Source organism: Elephas maximus, chromosome 1 (genome assembly GCF_024166365.1).
Source record: "Elephas maximus indicus isolate mEleMax1 chromosome 1, mEleMax1 primary haplotype, whole genome shotgun sequence".
NCBI classification, from domain to species: Eukaryota; Metazoa; Chordata; class Mammalia; order Proboscidea; family Elephantidae; genus Elephas; species Elephas maximus.
This window is the reverse complement of record NC_064819.1, coordinates 236,644,475-236,666,817: the sequence shown is the minus strand read 5'-3', so window position 1 is coordinate 236,666,817 and position 22,343 is coordinate 236,644,475.

Here is a 22,343-nt window from a genome sequence, read left to right as displayed (position 1 = left end):
TACCATCAAGTTGATTTCAACTCATAGCGACCCTATAGGACAGAGTAGAACTGCTTCATGGGGGTTCCAAGGAGCACCTGGTAGATTCGACCTGCTGACCTTTTGGTTAGCAGCCAAACTCTTAACCACCATGCCACCAGGGTTTCCAATACATTGCATTGTTGTTGTTATTGTTATTAGGTGCCATTGAGTTTGTTTCGAATCATAGTGACCTTATGCACAATAGAACAAAACACTGCCTGGTCCTTCGCCATCCTCACAATTGTTGTTATGCTTGAGCCCACTGTTGCAGCCACTGTGTCAATCCATCTCATTGAGGGTCTTCCTCTTTTTTGATGATCCTTTACGTTACCAAGCATGAAGTCCTTCTCCAAGGACTGATCCCTCCTGACAACACATCCAGGGTATGTGAGATGCAGTCTCGCCATCCTTGCTTCTGAGAAGCATTCTGATTGTATTTCTTCCAAGACAGATTTGTTCATCCTTTTGGCATTCTGTGATATGTTCAATATTCTTCTTTAACAGCACAATTCAAAGACGTCAATTCTACTTAAGTCTTCCTGATTCATTGTCCCGCTTTTGCATGCATATGAAGCTATTCAAAACACCATGGCTTGGGTCAGACGCACCTTAGTCCCTTAGTCTTCAAGGTGACATCTTTGTTTTTGAACACTTTAAAGAGATCTCTTGTAGCCGACTTGCCCAATGCAACGCGTCTTTTGATTTCTTGACTGCTGCTTCAATGGGTGTTGATTGTGGATCCAAGTAAAATGAAATCCTTGACAACTTGACAATCTTTTCTCTGCTTATCACGATGTTGCTTACTGGTTGTGAAGTTGTGAAGATTTTTTGTTTTCTTTATGATGAGATGTAATCCATGCTGAAAGCTGTGGTCTTTGATCTTTACCAGTAAGTGCTTCAAGTCTTCTTCGCTTTCAGCAAGCAAGCTCATGTTACCTACATAATGCAGAGGTTATTAATGAGTCTTCCTCCAATCCTGATGCCCCATTCTTCTTCATATAGTCCAGCTTCTAGGATTATTTGCTCAGCGTACAGATTGAATAGGTATGGTGAAAGGATACAGCCCTGACACACACCTTTCCTGACTTTAAACCATGCAGTATCCCCTTGTTCAGTTCAAACAACTACCTCTTGATCCATGTAATCCATGTACAGACTCCTCATGAGCACAATTAAGTATTCCAGAATTCCAATTTTCCACAATGTTATCCATAATTTCTTAGGATTCACACAGTCGAATGACTTAGCGTAGTCAATAAAGCACAGGTAAACATATTTCTGGTATTCTCTGCTTTCAGCCAGGATCCATCTGATATCAGCAATGATATCCCTGGTTCTACATCTTCTTTTAAATCCAGTTTGAATTTCTGGCATTTTGATATACTGCTGCAGCTGCTTTTGAAAGATCTTCAGCAAAATTTTACTTGCATGTGACATAAATGATATTGTTCGATAATTTCTTCATTCTGTTGGATCACCTTTCTTGGGAATAGGCATAAATATGGATCTCTTTCAGTCGATCGGCCAGGTAGCTGTCTTCCAAGCTTATTGGCATAGACAAGTGAGTACCCCCAGCGCTGCTTCCGTTTGTTGAAACATCTCAATTTGTACTCCGTTAATTTCTGGAGTCTTGTTTTTCGACAATGCTTTCAGTGCAGTTTGGACTTCTTCCTTAAGTACCATTGGTACCTGATTATACGTTACCTCCTGAAATGTTGAACATTGACCAGTTCTTTTGGTATAGTGACTCTCTGTGTCTTCTTTTGATGCTTCCTGTGTTGTTTAATTTTCCCTGTAGAATTCTTCAGTATCGGAATTGGAGGCTTGAATTTTTTCTTCAGTTCTTTCAGTTTGAGAAATGCTGAGCATGTTCTTCCCTGTTGGTTTTCTATCTCCAGGTCTTTGCACATGTCATCATAATACTTTACTTTGTCTTCCTGAGCTGCCCTTTGAAATCTTCTGTTCAGCTCTTACTTCATCATTTTTTTCCTTTTGCTTTAGCTACTTGACATTCAAGAGCAAATTTCAGAGTCTCTTCTGACATCCGTTTTGGTCTTTTCTTTCTTTCCTGTCTTTGCAATGGCCTCTTGCTTTTTTCATATATGATGTCCTTGATGTCTGTCATTCCACAACTTCTCTGGTCTTCTTTCATCAGCGTTCAATGTGTCAAATCTATTCTAGAGATGGTCTCTAAATTCAGGTGGGATATATTCAAGGTTGCACTTTGGCTCTCACGGACTTGTTCTAATTGTCTTCAGTTTCAACTTGAATTTGCATATGAGTAATTGATGGTCTGTCCCACACTTGGCCCCTAGCCTTGTTCTGACTGATGATATTGAGCTTTTCCGTCATCCCTTTCCACAGATGTATTTGAATACTGGTGGCATATCTTCCAGCATCACAGCAACATACAAGCTCCCACAGAAGGACAAACTGACAGACGGGTGGGGGAATACACTTGAGGTGGTTAAATTTTGTGAGAGATCCCTCAGACATGTAACCACATTTACACACACTGTGGCATTGCTGAGTATTGGCAATGGGTCTGCAATAGCCCCTCTTCTTTCCCCCTTATAATCTGTAGCTACCTAGAATAATTCTCCCCTGAGGTAGTTTTTTTTTTTTTTTTTAAGGTATCCTGGAATTGTATTTCTTTACCCCCTCCCCCATTAGTTACATTTATGGAATCTCTTAAGTTATATATTTTTTAATACAGTAGGATGACTGAAACCTTAAATTTTTTTCACCAAACATCTTGAGTGGGACAAATATTTCTCACTTCTTCTAAAACACACCTGGACAATAGTTTAAGCATTCTGAAGTGTAGCAACATGAACGCACGTTACTTTACATAGTTACTATAACCCTTCTCAAAATATTTCTAGCCTTGTGCTGTAATCATAACAACGTATTAAGTCTCTACAGCACTGAAGGTGGAAAATGGATTGACATTTATGTCTACCCAATGTGTGCACTGAAGAAAACACAATTGCAGTGGAGTGGAAACACAGAGCTGGGCAGGTATTTCACTTCTCTAGATGGCTTCATTCCTGCCTTGTGCCCCGTAGAGATATGTGCCTGCCTGAGACACTGTCTTGCAGATAGAGCCCTGCTAGGCTTGTGGAAGAAATCAAGCTCTTCCCCAGGCCAGCTCATGCCACGGTTCCCATATGAAATCCCCGTGACAACCCCTGTGTGTCCCGCACTTGTCTACAAAAGCCAGCCTCAGGCCCCATCCCCAAAGCCACATGTCACCTGGCAGAAGGTGGTGTCAGCGCCCAGGCTTCTCTGAGCGTTTAGACGTTTCTACAACACCTCTATCCCAAGCATCCTGATGCCCTTACAAAGCCCTTTTCTCTGTGACGTGTTCACCAGGTAACTAGATCTGAATCATTACAGCCAGATGGTACCAGAAGTTCATTGCACTTATTCTCTTTGCCTCTTTTCCACTCTTCCCTTTCTCTGGGGCTGTGACACACCCCCTTTTACCGGCTATGTTGCATCTCTGATGTTCAAATTGCTTACATTTCCAGTTTTCTTTTCTTTTTTTTTTTTTCTCCGTGTAGACAATCCACTGAGCTGCAGTGAAACTGGCCTTTGTTCTGGTGAATTGATTATGTTGACACTTGGTATTTAAAGAGAACAAAGGTGCATGGAGAAGCTAGACAACAAGATAAAGGAAAAGGCTATAGAACAGCAGCCGCTGCCCTAGATTAGCATCTTAGTGCAGGGCAGCACCACTGCTTTACAGGATGCTGTGTGGCCTGGATGAGGATGGCCCTTTGTTCTATGCTTCTGACACCCTTGGAACACACACGCCCATGTGAATGCTGCTTTTCCAGTAATATTTTAGAGGAATTTAAAATGAAAATGTATTATCCAAAGGAAATGGTGCTAAAAAAAATTTCTTTTTATATCCCCAAGCATTTATTACTCTAGCATGAATTAAATATGTAAGGGGAGCAAAAACCGTACCCAACGAAGTTGCTTTTAAAACTTTAAGAAAGAAGTTGATTATTCATTTTGTCCTAAAATTTAAATTCACTGCTTTGAACAATATGGTGCTCCCTGTCACTGGAAGCACTGTTCTGTGATGATCATCCGCAGGCAGAGAGAACTACCCAGGAACCGAGGTCACAAAGACTGGAGTAGAGCCCACGAGGGGCTAATTGTAAGATTTGGAGGCTTGAGGAATCCCCCTGTCAGCTTCTTGGTTAGCATGAAGAATAAGAATGTCAAGTTTAGGTTTATAATAGGAATCAGTGTTCTATCGCATCTGAATTATACAGCATATTAGGGCAGGGTTGCCCTCAGTCTCAGTTTGGAAGAGCCAGTGCTCACTTTAATACATCCAAGAATACAGCATTTGGGGGATTAAGGGTTGTAGAAGGCAGGCAGGGAGGAGCTGTGGGTCTCTCTTGTGGGAGCATCCTGGTCCCAGGCTGGAGGAGAGCTGTGGGGAAGCACTCATGACTTACCATCGTACAAGGATTTGCCCTGGTGACTGCTAACATCTATGGAGAAAGGATCCACCAAGACTTTCCAACTATTTCCCTAGAAACAGAAGACATGGACAAGGGTTATTGTGCTCTTTTCTGCTTTTATAGCCAAAAGCCCCAGATAAATTTTCTCTTAATTTCGAAAGTATATCATAGTAAAAAATTTGGTTTTCAAGTTGCTACTTAAGTAGGCCATTATTGATGGAATTACATTTGACATGAATTCTCAAATTTTAAAAGTTTATCATACATTCCCACGAATTCTAAAGTGCTTTCTGGTCACCACATTGGAGCCGGACAAAGGCTCTTGCACTACCCAAACGAGTTACCCTAGACTTGACTCTGACTCATGGTGACCCACTGTGTTGCAGAGTAGTGCTGTGCTCCAGAGGGTTTTCAAGACTCTGATGTTTCAGAAGCAAATCTCCAGGCCTTTCTTCCAAGGAGTGTCTGGTTGGGTTCAAACCACCAATCTTTTCGTTAGTAGCCAAGCACTTAACCGTTTTGCACCACCCAGGCACTCCTTATTGCCACTCCCCAGATGTTTTTCTGTCCTGCAGATGCATAAACTCCATGGCTAAAGACCATCCATCTGGCTTAACAGCTGCCAGGGCAGGGCTTCCAAAACCAAACTGCACTGTGGGTGTAGGAACAGCAGCAGAATGCATGCAAGTGGGGAACACTTCCGAAGTAAGGGGGGCCCTGTGGATTATACTGCTGGTGGTGACCACAGTGAAGACCCACAGCATAACAATGAGCAGTAGTGACCACTGTGATGACCTCCAGCATAACAATGAAGAACTGTAGTGCCCTGAAGGCAGACCCAGGAGTGAAGACAATGCTGCCCTCTAAGATAAAGTGGCTGTGCAGACAGGCCTCACTGAAAGGGTGTATGTATGTGTCTGTGTGCATGTGTAGAACCTAATAACTGTGTGTAGAACCTAATAATTGGGAACTACACTCTGAATGTCTTGGTGAGTGTATGTTAATCCATGTCTGCGTTTACACAGTGTTAATAGCAAGGCCCATCCACATAGTACCTATAACACAATATCCTCATGCATTCAGTCTCCAAAAATTGATTGTGAATGCTGGAAAAAAGAAAGACCAAATGATTTGTTCACATTTGTTATTGACAAATTAGTGTCAAAATGTTGGTGGGCATTGGGCATTTAACTTTAGCTTGCATATCATGATGATCACTTAGTCCCAAACCCACTGCCATTGTATTGATTCTGACTCATAGCAACCCTGTAGAGTTTCCAAGGCCATAAACCTTTATGGAAGTAGACTGCCACACCTTTCTCCCATGGAGCAGCTGGTAGGTTCAAACTGCTGATCTTTTCATTAGCAGCTGATTGCATTAACCACTGCACCAGTTGGTGTCTGTTAAATGCTCAGAGAAGACACAAGTATGTCAACGGGTGAGTGGTTCCCATTGTAGAAAGGGAGAATGTGAGCAGAGGGGCTTTAACCAAAAACCAAACCCACTGCTGTCAAGTGGATTGCCACCCATAGGGACCCTGTAGGACAGAGAACTGCCCCATAGGGTTTCCACAGCTGTCATCTTTACAAAAGCAGGCTGCTACATCTTTCTCCCGTAGAGTCACTGGGTAGGTTTGAATCACCAATCTTTTGATTAGTAGCCGAGTTCTTTAACTACTATGCCACCAGGGCTCCTTTCAGAAGGGTTTCATTCAGTATAAAACAGAAACAGGGCTGGTTTCCACTCACATTGCCCCCCCTCCAAAAAACCCAGTGCTGTCGAGTCCAAGAATGCAGAAATTGTTCACACTTCTGAATAATTTCTGATCAATGCTGGTTTTTTTTTTTTTAGTTTCATTGCTGAATTTTGTTCCCTCTTTCTAGGATATCTAGAAAGCAAACAAAAAAAATTAGATACAATCATTTTATAAGTTTATTGTACCCAGAGATCCTCAAAAAATTGAGAGAAATGTACACGTGTATTTTTACACGTAAAAAGGAAACAGTATAGGCGAGATTAAGTGTGTAGTCCTAGTTTTGCCATTGTTCTCTGTAGACCCAGATCTAAAACTTGGGCCCAGTGACCCAAAGCTCTTTCCGTGATGATATAGCGGCTTCCCTAGGTAAGTCCCCAAGGCAGGCAGTACTCAGTGTTTGTGGTGTCCTAAATAAAGCAAAACACTATGCCCTGCATATCTGATAAAGAAAAGAAATTTAAAATGTGACAGTGGATAATACCTTTCAGTGACAAAGACAAATGAAACACTTAATTATAAAAGTTTAATGAGGTAAAAATGAAAAATTTATACTTATGATTGCTTTCCTCAATAGCTGTGTTGCCACCTCTTGCTGGCTTACCGAGATCCTATGCACTCCTCTAGGATAACAGCTGGTAGACAGGATGAACTACCAGGAAAGGTGATGAAGCCACAATGAAGGCACTGCCACTCAGGTTCCTAGTATCAAAGAACACTTTCACATTGGTGTCAGAAAAGCAATTATGTAATCCAGTGTCGCCGAAGCCAGAACACCTGCCCACTCACTGAATTTATTCTCGGCTTCCAGGCTTCTTGTAACCACTGTGGCCTTTACTCTCTGCATCTGTAAAACGGAGGAGTTGTCTTAATAACTTCACAGATCCCTTAGGTCTACAGTATGATTCTGGATGAAACTCTGACCTTACCCACAAGGAATGCAGGTCCCCACAGCTTCGAGTCACCTGCCTGTTGTGCCACTGGAGCTAGTCTGCTCAGGGCTCCTTCATCCATCAAGAGTGCAGTCCCCACTGTACATGGCTGCCATGATCTTTGCAAAAGGAAAATCTAATCATTTTACTTCTTCCACTATCTCCCATTGTTGTCTAGACAAAGAAAGACCAAAGTCTTTAACCTGCCATCATACACAACTTTTCAAAACCTGGGCCAGAAATTCATGCAGACTTTAGAACCAGCTGGTAAACCACTTTCTTTGAGAGCGGGTTAGCACTGTTAGGAGAACAGGTTTGGGAATCAGTCAGATTTGGTTTTAAATCCAGCTTTACCACTTACAAGCTAGGTAAGTCACTTAATCTTTTTTGGTTTTCTGATCTGTAAATCATGGGAAACCATATAAGTTGAAATGCATCCTCCTAAAAGATATGCTGACATCTCAACCCTAGAGCCTCAGAATGTGACCTTATTTGGAAATAGTGTGGCTACAGGCATAATTAGTTGAGATCATTAGAGTGGGTTCTAACCCAACAGGACTGGCATCCTTACAAGAAGAGAAGAGTCACAGACATACACACAGAGGGAAGAAGCCATGTGAGAATGGAGGCAGATATTGGAAAGAACACCCGGAACCATCTGAAGTTAGAGACAAGGAAGGATCTTCCCCTAAAGCCTCTGGAGAGAGCATGGCCTGGTGGACATCTGACTTAAGATTTACAGTCTCCAGAATGGTGAGAGAATAAATTTCTGTCCTTACAAGCCACCCAGTTTGTAGTAATTTGTTATAGCTGTCTTAGGAAGCTAACACACCATACTTAATTCAAAGAGTTGTTGCTGTGGCTAAATATTATAATGCATAGAAAGCACCTAACACAAGTTGAAAGCCTGGCACAGAGAAATCATTCAATAAATATTGGGTATTATATTTATTATTGTTATTTTAGACTCAGCTCAAACCTTATCTCTTCTGGAAAGATTTCACTTACATTTTCTCCTCATCTAGTGCCCTGGCTTACTCTCAACAACACACACACACACACATACACACACACACACGCACACACACACATCTTGCCTTGAAGTCAGTGTGTGATCGGCTCAGTCTCATGGCGATCCCATGTGTGTCAGAGTAGAATTGCTCTGCACGGTTTTCAATGCCTGATTTTTTTTTTGGAAGTAGATCACAGACCTTTCTTCCATGTCACCCGTTCAGGAACTGGAACTTCTAACCTTCTGATTGCACGAACACTAATAGGCACAAATGGTTACCCATTTTTAATAACCTACAACACTATGTTATTCAACCACATGCATGCCATCACTTCCCAATGGACTGTGACATCATGGATGTATTTTGGACCCAAGTATCCAGCACGGAGCTTGACATATATTATATACTTAATAACACGCATTGAGTTAGCCAATGAATACATAGGATTACAGAAATCAGGATTAAATTATTATTTCTTTATTAAGTGGAATAAATGTCACAGTTTTAAACATTTTAAAGTGTATTTTTAAAACATCATACCTTCCGCTCAGGTTTTTCCCCCTTTGCACTCAATTTTTAAGGTGAAGACTCAGCAAAAAAAAAAAAAAAAAAACAACTTATTCCCAGGAAACTAGAGTAAATATTTCAATTGTTCAGTGCTCTGCCTTTTATTAAAGTTGGTTGCATTTATTTCTTCTTTTCTTACTAACTTTTAAACTCTCAAAGGATAGCAACTAAGCTTTTTAACAACTTTATATCCTCTACAGTATCTTACACTTTATATTCTCAATTAAATATTTGTAAAATAACTTACTGACTGACTGAATAATGAAGAAATAGTTGAAGATATATACATATATATATATATATTAGAAAAACAGTATTTGTCTATATAAGTGAATAACTGCTAGATAAACCTTGGTATGCTTTGGTTTACCTATTCCTTGCAAAAATCTTTTGAAAGTTTTAGAAAAAGTAAAACCACATAATTTTCTTTTCTTTCCTACAAAATGAACAGCAAACTACCATGCTCTTTTATCATTAAAAAATGCCCTTAGTGTGACAGTGGGGACAGAGTCTTTTGTCTTTCCAGGGTATCCAGTACATAGGTCCCCTGCAGTGGAATTATTTTTCTTGATTCGTAGTGTGGCTTTCTTGTTAGGCACCAAGAGGAATTTTTATAGACAAAGCATTTAGTTTTTGTTCTCTTAGAACAGCATGTCTGCAGCCACTATTCTTAGAAACCTGGGTAGGAGGCAGAGATCCACCTCCGTGAAGAGTGAGTCACCCCCACTTCCCTAATTATGCATGTTTATTACTGTAGAGTATGGGTCTAAATATCTATATACCCAAATCTGAGGAACCTGGGGGCTAATTGGGCAAACTTCCCCTTGCTCAAGCCCGAAGACAGGAGATGCACAGTCAATTAAACTCTAATGGGCAAACCCAGGACACTGTTCCTCTCTCTCCCACAAATGCCAGTCTCCACATGCCAGCTTCAAAACAAAGCACACCGATTGTATACTCACTCATTTCCCATAAGCAATTTCTCAGTAAGCTCTGCTGCTCTATTGTTAGGGTTTCTTCTGCAAAATATTATTTAATGGCATTTTTTTCCAAGAAATCTTGTCTGTCTGTGAGACACTGTGATGGGTCCTGGGGTAAGGAAGACAGACCATTTGCCTTAAAGTATCGCCTAATGGGGAAGAAACAGACAAGAAACACATAGTTAAAAAGAGCTTGGAAGAAGGGTGGGAGATAGAACAGGGACATGCTCAGAATAGTCTAAGCCTTAAACGTGACCTTGGAACTCTGGAATTAGGTGAAGGGCCTCCTTTAAATTCCATCCCAAGGTCATACATGGGTCATGTTGTTGGCAGCTACTGTTGAATGGGTCTCTGGCTGACTCACGGTGACCCCATACACAAGAGAATGAAACGTTGCTCGGTCCTGCACCATCTCCGTGTTCGGTTGTGGATTGGAACACTGTGATCCACAGGGTTTTCACTGGCCAGTTTTCAGGAGTAGATCATCAGCCCTTTCTTTCCAGACGATCTTTGTTTGGGGGCTTTGCTGAAACCTCTTCAGCATCACAGCAACACACAAGCCTTCACTGACGGGTGAGTGGTGGCTGCCCATGGAGGTGTGTTGGCTGGGAATCAAACCCAGGTCTCCCACACGGAAGGCAAGAATTCTGCCACTGAGCCATCACTGCCCCCAGTATATGAGTTATAGGGAATAGAAAACTTCAGACACAGTGCTCTTTTCTGCTCCTTTTCACCTAAGCCCAAGCCCATTGCTGTTGAGTCAATTTTGACTCACAGCAGCTCTATAGGACAGAGTAGAACTGCTCCGTAGGATTTTTTTTTTTTTTTTCTGGTGGATTCGAACAGCTCACCTTTTGGTTAGCAGTCATAGCGTGCCATAGCTCTTAGCCACTGCACCACCAGGGCTCCTTTCACCTTCTAGTTAAATCTACAAAAATTTCAAACTGGAATTCCTTTTAAACCAGGGTACTGTGTTGGGGGAAGGCATAGCTGTGTGCCAAGGAGTCAGAGAGCCACAGGATAGATGAGGTGCACAGAGTATGAGCCTTACCTGATGGAAATGTGAAACGATATCATACAGAGACCAACAAGTATTTTCATCCATTTATTCATTCAACCCACGTTTACTGAGTGACTGATACTCTCTAGGCACCAGGGATACACCATTGAACTCAATCAACCCGCTCTCGTGGATGATAAACAAGGAAACATAGAGTATTTCATAAAGTGAGTGGCAAGGCACATGGGAAGGCAGGGCAGGAGGTAGGAGAACAAGGGACTTCTGCTGTGTCATAGAGCATGACCAAGGGAGGTCTCTCTAATGAGTGATGTTTACACAGAGGTGCAAAGGAAGGGAAGGAGCAAAAAACGCAGTAGAGCCAATCCTCACTATTCCTGGATTCTGCACTTGCAAACTCGCCTACTCACTAAAACATCTTGTAACCCCAAAGCCAATACTCACGGCACTTTTGCAGTCATCTGTGGACATGAGCAGTGAAAATTTGGAGTCATATCATGTGCTAATTCCCATCTGAGGTTGAACAAGGTGACATTCTGCCTCCTTGTTCAGCTCTTAACACTGCAAACACGTGTCCTTTTTGCTGTCTATTTAGTGTCATGGTTTTTGCATTTTTGCGATTTTTATTGGTGATTTTCTTGTTTAGAATGGTTCCTGACTGTAGTGCTCAAGTGCTGTGTAGTGTTCCTAGGTGCAAGAAAGCTGTCATGTGACCTAAGGATAAAACAGTGTGTTAGATAAGGTTCCTTCAGGTATGAGTTATAGTGCTGTGTGCTGTGCATTCAGTGTTAATGAGTCAACAATGTACATTAAATCATGCATCTTAAAACAGAAATGTTGTTGTTAGGTGCCATCAAGTTGGTTTTGACTCACAGTGACCCTGTGCACCACACAATCATTGTTATGCTTGAGCCCATTGTTGCAGCCACTATGTCAATCCATCGTACTGAGTCTTCCTCTCCTTCACTGACTCTGTACTTTATCATGCATGAAGTTCTTCTCCAGGAACAGATCTCTCCTGACAACAGGTCCAAAGTATGTAATATGCAGTCTCATCGCCCTTGCTTCTAAGGAGCATTCTGATTGTACTTCTTCCAACACAGATTTGTTCATCCTTTGGGCAGTCTATAGTATATTCAATATTTTTTGCCAACACCATAATTCAAAGGTGTCAATTCTTCCGTCTTCCTTATTCATTGTCCAGCTTTCACATGCATATGATGCAACTGAAAATACTATGGCTTGGGTCAGGTGCACCCTAGTCTTCAGGGTGACATCTTTGCTCTTCAACACTTTAAAGAGGTCCTTTGCAGCAGATTTGCCTAATGCAATGCATCTTTTGATTTCTTGACTGCTGATTCCGTGGGTATTGATTATGGATCCAAGTAAAATGAAATCCTTGACAACTTCAATCTTTTCTCCGTTTATCATGATGTTGCTTATTGGTCCAGTTGTGATGGTTTTTTGTTTTCTTTATGTTGAGGCACAACCATACTGAAGGCTTGGTCTTTGATCTTCATCAGTAAGCACTTCAAGTCTCCTTCAGTTTCAGCAAGCAAGATTGTGTCATCTGTATATCACAGTTGTTAATAAGTCTTCCTCCAATCCTGATGTTCCATTCTTCCTCATATAGTCTAACTCCTTGGATTATTTACTTAGCATACAGATTGAATAGGTATGGTGAAAGGATACAACCCTGACACACACCTTTCCTGACTTTAAACTACACAGTATCCCCTTGTTCTGTTCAAATGACTGCCTCTTGATCTATCTAAAGGTTCCATATGAGCACAATTAAGTGTTCTGGAATTTCCATTTTTCCCAAAGTTATCCATAATTTGTTATGATCCACACAGTCAAATGCCTTTGCATAGTCAAAAACACAGGTAAATGTCTTTCTGGTATTCTCTGCTTTCAGCCAAGATCCACCTGACATCAGCAATGATATCCCTGGTTCCACATCTTCTTCTGAATCCGGCCTGAATTTCTGGCAGTTCCCTGTTGCTATACTGCTGCAGCTGCTTTTGAATGATCTTCAGAAAATTTTACTTCCATGTGATATTGATGATTAAAAAAAAAAAAAAGAACCAAACTTGTTGCAGTTGAGTTGATTCTGACTCATAGTGACCATATAGAACAGAGTAGAACTGCCCCATATGGTTTCCAAGGAGTGCCTGATGGATTTGAACTGACAATCTTTTGGTTAGCAGCCATAGCTCTTAACTACACCACCAGAGTTGCAGATATTGATGATATTGTTCGATAATTTCCACATCCAGTTGGATCACCTTTCTTGGGAATAGGCATAAATATGGATCTCTTCCTGTTGGTTGGCCAGGTAGCTGTCTTCCCAATTTCTTGGCATAGATAAGTGAGCACTTCCAGTACTGCATCTCTTTGTTGAAACATCTCAATTGATACATAATACAGTAATACTGGTAATAATACAGTAATAATGATTATGTTTTGATGCATGTTACACAGTAGCACCCATTTGTTATTATGAACCATTGTATGTACCTCTAATTTTTAATAGGCTTTACGGGGATTGGTTTGTAACTATAGGTTGTACATAAGTCAGACATTTGGAACCCAGGGACTGTCTGTAAATGTATTCCTCACTGCCAGTTTCTGTAGTAATATTTGAAAACTATTGCTGTACAAAAAAAAGAAAACCAAATCTGTCCCCATCTAGTTGATTCTGACTCATAGTGACCCTATAGGACAGAGTAGAACCACCATAGAGTTTCCAAGGAGCACCTGGTGGATTTGAACTGCTGACCTTTTAGTTAGCATCAATAGCTTTTAACCACTACACCAGCAGGGTTTCCATTGCTCTATGTGGTTGTTGAAACACTCCACAGTAATGGCAGGAGTGGAGCTAAAAAAGTAGCATTGAGTTAGAAGTCATAATCCTCAAGGAATGAAGGGGATAATGGGGGCTCTGCAGCTGACCAAGACCGGAAGAGGTGCAGGTTTCACAGAGGGGGCTGTAGGACAGGAACAGGACATGGTCTGGAGGTGGCTGTGAGCTCTAAGTGGTTATCTACACCCTAAAAGTGGAAGTGGGAAGTGTGAGAGGAGAAAACCCAGGGTTACTGAAGGGGCTGTAGGGAGAGCTGTGTCCTCAGGGCAGAGCTGGTATCATGCAGGGGATTGCACAGACTCATTGATTGTCATGATGAAAAAATGAGCAGCATGGAAATGTGTCACTGAAAGGTGAAGGTTCTCCAGGTGCCCCGCCAGGCTGAGATAGGGTATGTTCCCTCTCCCTCTCTCTCCCCCAGGCTGAGGTGTGGTATGTTTCCTCTCCCTCTCTCTCCACCCAGGCTGAGATGGGGTATGTTTCCTCTCCCTCTCTCTCTATCCCATCTTGCACCTCTGTACACTCCCACGACAGGCACTGACATTCAAGCAAGCGACCCGGTGTATTTTAAGTGCCCACTAAGTGCTTGACAGTCACCATTTTATTCTCAGAATAGCAATATGCACTAAGTATCATTCTAATTTTAGAGGCAAGGAGGCGGAGACACAGTACTTTTGTTTTCTAAGGTTACAGAGTAAGCTGGTGGCAGAAGCACAGCTTAAGAATCCACATATGTCTGACCCCAAAGCCCGTGCTATTTATGTTATGCCACCTCGTCGACTTGAAATGTCTCACACGCCCACTCACAATGTAGCCCTGGGTGGAGCTCGGTAAGGGTGCTGCTTAACTGGTTTTGCCCACACTGATTGTGAACATCTTCACTTTTATAGTCAAATACTGTTCATTCAGGTCAGGTATTAATAGAACACAATATATGTAATTATTGTTGTACATCAGGGAATTTAGGAAGAAGGCAGAGTGATTTATCAAGAGTGACTAACGCCTGCATCCTAAGTAAAAGTGGTGTATTTTCATTGTACATATGTATAAACCACCTTTGAAGGCTCTGTCTCACCTTCATGAGGGAGATTCCCAGGCAATGCACCTCACGCACAACCACCATGTGTCTGTCAGTGTAGAATGGGAGGGAGGACTTGATCACGACCCCCAGAGTCCTGATGTGGACTGGTGAGTGAAGAAGCCATCTCTGAACTGGGGAATGCTGGAGGATCAAGTTTGGGAGTGGGGAAAAGATGCAGAGCTGAGTTTAGTTATCCAGTGTGAGATACCACTGCACACCTTATGGCCAGTAGAAATGTGAATCTGAGGTTGAAGGGAGACCTCTGAGATGAAAACACAGATTTGGGAGTTATCAACAGCAGATAACGGAAGCAGTGGGAATGAAAGAGATAATACAAACAGCACGTGTCAGGAAAGAAGAGAGGAGAATTAGGGTCAGAATGCAAATGTTAAATGCCAGGCAGAGGAAGAGGAGTCCTTGAAAGACAATGGAAAAATGCAGCCTGAGAGACAGGATGGTAATCTTTGGAAAACTCTTATTACAGAGAGACGTGGGGGTTTCAAAACGTTTTTGGAAAAATGGGATGGTGTACACTGTCAAATGCTGCAGAGAGGTTAAGTAGAACGAGAAAGAAAACCATCCTATGGATTTAGGTGTTAGAAAGCAGCTGAGCCTTGGCAAACAAAGTCATGGATGATGGGGAAAATGCTCATTGTTGTGTGCTATGGATTAAATTGTGCCCCCATAAAAGATATGTTGAAGCCCAAACCTCCGATATCTGTTAATGTGACCTTGTTTGGAAATAAGACTTTTGAGATGTTACCAGTTGGGTTAACATGAGGCCATACTGGAATAGGGTGCGCCCCATCCAAGTTGTGTCTTATAGAAAAGGAGAACAGACAAAGAGAAGGGAAAAGTCGTCGTATGAAGATGCAGCTGGAAGCCAAGGAATACCAAGGATTTTTGGAAACCACTCAAAGCTGGGACAGAGACATGGAACAGATTCTCTGTCAAAGCACTCAAAAGGAATTAAGAAGAACGGATACCATGACTTCAACTTATAGTCTCCAGAATTGTGATATAATAAATTTTGGTTTGTTAAAGCCACCCCTGCTTGGTATTTTGTTACAGTGGCCCTGGGACACTAATGGTGAAGGGATGAGTAACTGGAAGGAAAGAAGATAGCAACAGAAAATAGAAACCACTCCCTCAAGAAAACTAAAAGGTTAGGAAAGAGAGAGGGAGGGAACATTGACTGATACATGTATCCTTGAGGGAAATTTTCATTCAACATACAATAGACATAAGCATGATTATTGTTTGAAAAGGAATAGAAAACAGTAGAGAGTGACATGTTTAAGATGAAGTCAAGAGAGGGGACCCAGATGGGAGTTAGGTCCTTCAGTGGACTGATGTCTCTGTATCCAATTGTTTGTTTTCTTCTCCATATGGAGATACATCATGCTAAACTCATCCAAATTAGAAAAAATTCTCTCCTTTCCCTTAAAACTTATTCATTTTCAGTGTTCTACATGGCAATACTATTCATTTAGCAGCCTAAGCTAAAAACCTGAGTGTCATCCTTGAATATTCTTGTTTCTTCCCAATCCTAAAATCTTAACAGTTTAGGTTTCTACCCTCCATCCCCAAAGACATTACTTATTTCAGGCCCTAAGTGGTTTGTGCTTTGAATTAACGGAAATCTTCTGATTTATTCACCTCCAATTTTGCTATTTCAAACAAACATTGTCATTCCTTTGCTTAAAATCCACAAGATGGACCCACACCTTGCCGTTAGGATGTACGGAGTTTTTTAAGATTGTTTACTGGTACTTCCATCATCTGAATTTTACTACATTTTCTAATTGTTTTATCGTCTTTTAATTGAGTAGTTTCACTTTTTTCTGATTCTTTTGTTAATTAACCAGACTTATTTGGCATATATCTTTTCCAAGAGACAGAGAAAGAGGGAAAGAGAGAGACAGACACAGACAGAGGCAGAGAGAGGCATTAGTTGTAGAGCTACTTGGAGACAGAGGTTTAGAAAATCTTCACAGCTCTGTGTGCCAACATCATTGCTTTTTTATTTGAGACAGGCCATAAACTTCAAGTTGATAACAACCCCAAAATAGTCTTTTCTATTTGCTCTACCAGAAAAGCCACTGGTGGGCCAGGTTGGGTCTTGAGCTCATCTTGGCATTGCTGTGGCCAGTAGCCCCACCATACTCACTTCCTGACTGAAAGAAGCCCAGGTAGATAATGGCCTCTGAACTAATGCAGTGGTGAGTCCAGGATGGCAGCAGCAGCTGGGCAGCCAGTCTATTCCACACTCCTCTGTAGTTGATTTAAGAGGCCTCTTTAATGCATGTCATGAGGTCACTCTCAACATAACTGGCCATGTGTTGGTCTGTCTCTCCCAACTAAACTTTAAATTGTTAAAATAGGGGACTGAACATCATTGTATTGTCAATGCTGAGTACAATTCCTGGTACATGATATACCTACTCTTCATTTATCAATATGGTTAGGTGGCAAAGACCAGGTCATTATGTGAAAATCAGAATTATGCAAAAATAGAGGATGACCACAGCACATCATAAAATGGATGATGATTACATCATTACATAACTGCCAAATCACTGAGAATCATGGCCCAGACAAGCTGACCCATAACCTTAACCATCACAGCCAGTGTTACTCTCACCTCACACCTCAGCATTTGTTAATATTAGACATATGTTGTTAATACGCAAAATAGTCAGGTAGTATCTTAGTCTTCGAGTACTTCCATAACAGAAATACCACAAATGGACGGCTTTAACAAAGATGAATTTATTTTCTCACAGTCTGGTAGGTTATAAGTCCAAATTCAGGGCACTGGCTCCAGGGGAAGGCTTTCTCTCTCTGTCAGCTCTGGAAGAAGGTTCTTGTCCTCAACCTGGTCAAGGAGCTTTTCAGGCTCAGGGACCCTATGTCTAAAGGACATGCTCTGCTTCTGGTGCTGATTTCTTGGTGGTATGAGGTCCCCAATTCTCTGCTTGCTTCCCTTTCCTTTTATCTCTTGAGAGATAACTGATGATGCAAACCCCACCTCAGGGAAACTCCCTTTACTTTGGATCAGGGATGTGACCTGGGTAAGGGTGGTGATGTAATCCCACCCTAATCCTCTTAACATAAAACTACAGCCAAAATGGAGGACAACCACACAATACTGGGAATCATGGCCTAACCAAGTTGATACATTTTCTGGTGGACATAATTCAATTCATGACAGACAGTAAATTTTTTACTATTTTGTAAATGCAAAATGTTGGATAACAAGATAGCTGGTAAGTGAGGAGTAGGTGTAGATACTTCTTGAGTAAAGGAAAGGAAAGAAGAAAGGAAGAAGGGAGGGAGGGAGGAAGGAAGGGAAGGAGGGTAGTAGGAAGGGAGGAAGGAAAGAAATGTAATAATATGGAAACTAGAGAATAAGCTTCAGCGTTAGCCATAGAAAGGACTCTATATTTATTTTCAAATGATGTAAGGGAGAAAAGGGGAGATTACTTGTAGGTAGGAGTTGGGTAAGATGGGTTTGAAGTTAGGGATTTCACTGTCAGATGACCTTTATTTTCTTTGCGATGTAAGAAGCGAGATTGTCTGTTAAAAGTGAGGTAGAAGTTATTGATATATGTGGCTGAAGTAAGTAGGGACCGGGAGAAAAATAATAGAGACATAGAAAATAATGTTCTTTAACATGATTTAATTTCTCCCAAGGGTACTCAACGACGGGTGCTCCTATCAGGTTGCTGAGTGGTCAGAAAAAGTGGATGTTGCACTGATGAATGGTTGGAAATTTACCAAGTAGGTATGATACCAGACAAAAACAGTAATTGTTATAAAGTATTATAGATCTGTATGCTAGATGAGAAAGAAGTTAATATAAAGAGAAAAATGGGCAGTAGTTGGGGCTGGCTTAAAACCATTACATCTTTGTTATCAGGATCTTGAAGGGAGTAGTAATTTTTTTTTAATAATATTTTATTGCGTTTTTGGTGATGTTTACACAGCAGTTGAGACTCCTATTCAACAATTTCTACACAAATTTTTCAGTGACATTGGTTACATTCTTCAGAATGTGTGAACCTTCTCATTATTTCCATTCTGGTTGTTCTGTTTCCATTAGTCTAGGTTCCCTTTCCCCTTACATTCTCATCTTTGTTTTAAAGTAATTGTTGACTGTTTGGTCTCGTATAGGTGATTTTTTAAAGTAGCAAAGTACTTATGGATAGTACTCATTATTTTTTGAGTGAATTTGTTATTTAGCTACAAAGTGACCTCAGAAGTTGGTTTGATTCAAGGTTTGAACAGTATCTCAGGGCAATAGTCTCAGGGAGTCCTCTAGTCTCAACCACTCCAATAAGTCTGGTTTTCCTCTTTTTTTTATTAAGGGATATGAGGTTCTGTTCCACATTTTTTTTTTTCTCATTCTATGAGGGTCCATCTCTTGTGGCCCTGATTAAAATGGCCGGTAGTGATAGCCGGGCACCATCTAGTTCTTCTGGTCTCAGGGTAGATGAGGCTGTGGTTCGTGTAGACTATTTGTCCTGTAGACTAGTTTCTTTTTGAAACTTTGGTTTCTTTCTTTCTCTTTTGCTTCAGAGGAGTAGAGACCTACAGCTGCATCTTAGTAGTAGTAAAATTTTGAAGTAAATATTGAAGGAAGTGAGAACGAGAACTTATATGTTAACATAAAACGATTTTTAGGCAATACTGAAGACATGGCTATGATTAGAAAATAGCAGAATGAAGATTATGTATAGAAGTGCCTTTCTAACTATCTGATGGACAAAGGGTTCAGAGAAACTTCTCCTGGTAGATCGTATTCCCACATATATGGGTAGGAATTTCTTCAGGTATCAGACACTTAAGGAAAAGTAAAATAGGGGTGAAAGACTACTGGAGCCAGAAATTGTCCTAGAGGATTTTCCCGTTTCTGATGACTTAGAGTTTGAGTTTTAACAAGCCCTTTATAACAGGGGTGGGGAATAAAGCTTAAGATTCGAACAAGGTAAAACCAAACCAAACTCACTGCCGTCAAATCCATTCAGACTCATGGTGACCCTAAGAACAGAGTAAAACTGGCCCGTAGGGTTTCCAAGGAGTGGCTGATGGACTCAAACTGCTGGCCTTCTGTTTAGCAGCCAAAAGCTTAACCACTGTGCCACCAGGGCTCCACTGAACAGGGTAGGAGGTCAAATTAGAAATACTTGCTTAATGTCAAGACTGTCAAAAAAGGGCCCACACTGGCTAAATTAGGAAAATCTGTTATATAAAACAGACAGAGGTCAAACGAACCTCTCTCATGTAGACTAAGGGCAGAAAGGAGAACTATCTTTTTAGAATAGTTAGTTAATCACATGTCATTCATCCTCAGGTGAGTTTGGGGCCTAAATTCATACTTCCTGTGGGGCCTGAAAATCCCAAATGAGTTTAAAGTTATTCTGACATGGAAGCTCCCCAACAGATATGGTGGAAACAAACACAAATCTCTCTGGAAAGGTATTCTTTAAGAATCTCTCTAGTTAAAGTTCTAAGTAACGTACCTCAAATTTACAAAGCACTAAACCTCATGAGAAACAAACCATCAAGTGTGAGTTCACGTGACATGGCAGTGACCTGAATTATCCCAGTCAGATATTGGAATTCTCTGATCCCAAAAACCCAGTGCCGTTGAGTCGATTCCGACTCATAGCGACCCTATAAGACAGAGTAGAACTGCCCCGGAGAGTTTCCAAGGAGCACCTGGAGGATTCTAACTGCCGACCCTTGGGTTAGCAGCTGTAACACTTAACCACTACGCTACTAGGGTTTCCAATTCTTTGATGCAAACATAAAATAAAAAAAGTTTAATATTTTTAAAGAAATAGGGTGGAAGCTGGATGTAACGGCCACGGAAACAAAGAAAGTAAAATGGATCGTCGTGAAGGTTTGAAAAAGAACAAAATATAAGTTCTAGAAATGAAAAATATTTGAAAAACCAGTGTAGGGGGAAGGCTGTGGCAGATTATTTATAAAACAGCCAATATCACTCCCTCTAATCTATGTTCTATGTTTACTGCCTTTCACACTGACTCTGGGCTTGTCCATGTAACATAATTTGGCCAATGTTACAATAATAAGCATGATACAATCAAGAGACTTGACAAGGAATTGAACACTGCGGTTTGGTTTGCCCTCTTGATTTCCTAGAGAACCCTGCAACCTACCTCCTTGGGGATGAGCCCAGGCTGTCCCGACTGATGATGACAGACCCACAGCCGAGTGATCCCCAACACTCCAGCTAACATCAAGCCAATCCAGACACACCAGTGAGAATAACCTGAGCTGATAGCTGACTACAAAAATCAGGCAAGCTCTCCCAGACCAGGAGAACAACTGAGTCAACCCAGAAAATAATAAGAAGGGCTAAAGGTTTGTTGTTTTAAGTCACCGTTTTTACATAGGAGCCCTGGTGGCACAGTGGTTAAAAGTTTAGCTGCTAACCAAAAGATTGGCAGTTCAAATCCACCAGCCACTCCTTGGAAACCCTACAGGGCAGTTCTACTCTGTCCTATAACCTTGTTATGATTTGGAATCTACGCAACGGGCTTGGCTTGGCTTGTTTTTGCATAATGAACCCAAAACAAACTGATTAAAATTTTATAGAACAAACATAAAGTTAGACACAGTTAAAAAGAACATTGGGCACATAGAAAATCTGAATACAGTATCAAATATGTACCACAAAGATACCAAGAAATGAAAATATGATACACAGAAGGTAGAGTGAGAAAGTCCAACTTGTGTCTAACCTGAGTTCCAAACAGAGATGTAACAGAAGACTGTTGGTGTTAGGTGCCGGTGAGTTGATTTTTGACTCATAGAGACCTCATGTGACAGAGTAGAATGGCCCCATAGGGTTTCCTAAGCTGTAATCTTTACAGGAGCAGATCACCAGGTCTTTCTTCCACAGGAATGCTGGGTGTTCGAACCACTAACCTTTTAGTTAGCAGCTGAGAATTCCAGAACTGTTGAAGAACACCAATCCTCAATGAATCCTCAATTCAGGAAGCTCAGTCAATTCCAAAACCAAACCAAACCCACTGCCGTGAAGTCGATTCCAGCTCATAGAGACTCTATATGATAGAGTAGAACTACCCCATAGGGTTTCCAAGGCTGTAATCTTTATGGAATCAGACCGCCACATCTTTCTTCTGCAGAGTGGCTGGTGGGTTCAAACCATCTACCTTTTGGTTAGCAGCCAAGCGCTTAATCACTGTGCCACCAGGACTCCTTTAGTGAATTCCAAAGAGTAAAAAACTCAGAATGACATCCAAGAGGTGCCTTATGGTTCATATCCTGAACACCAAAGGAAAAGATCATAACAAGCCCCAAACTGAGGGACTTTCCATAAAATACCTGGACTTTGCTCTTCCAAAATGGAAAGGTCATGAAAAACAAAGAAAGACTGAGGAACTCCTCCAGATTAAAGAAGACGAGAACCAAAAAAAAAAAAAAAAAGGCAGAATTAAAAATGAAAAACACTTAGAACAGAATGATAATAACTACGCTAATCAAAACCTGTGGGAGGCAGCTAGGGAAATGCTTAAATACTCACAGCCTGAAATCTTTTATTAAGAAAGAAGAAAGACTGAAACAAATGAGC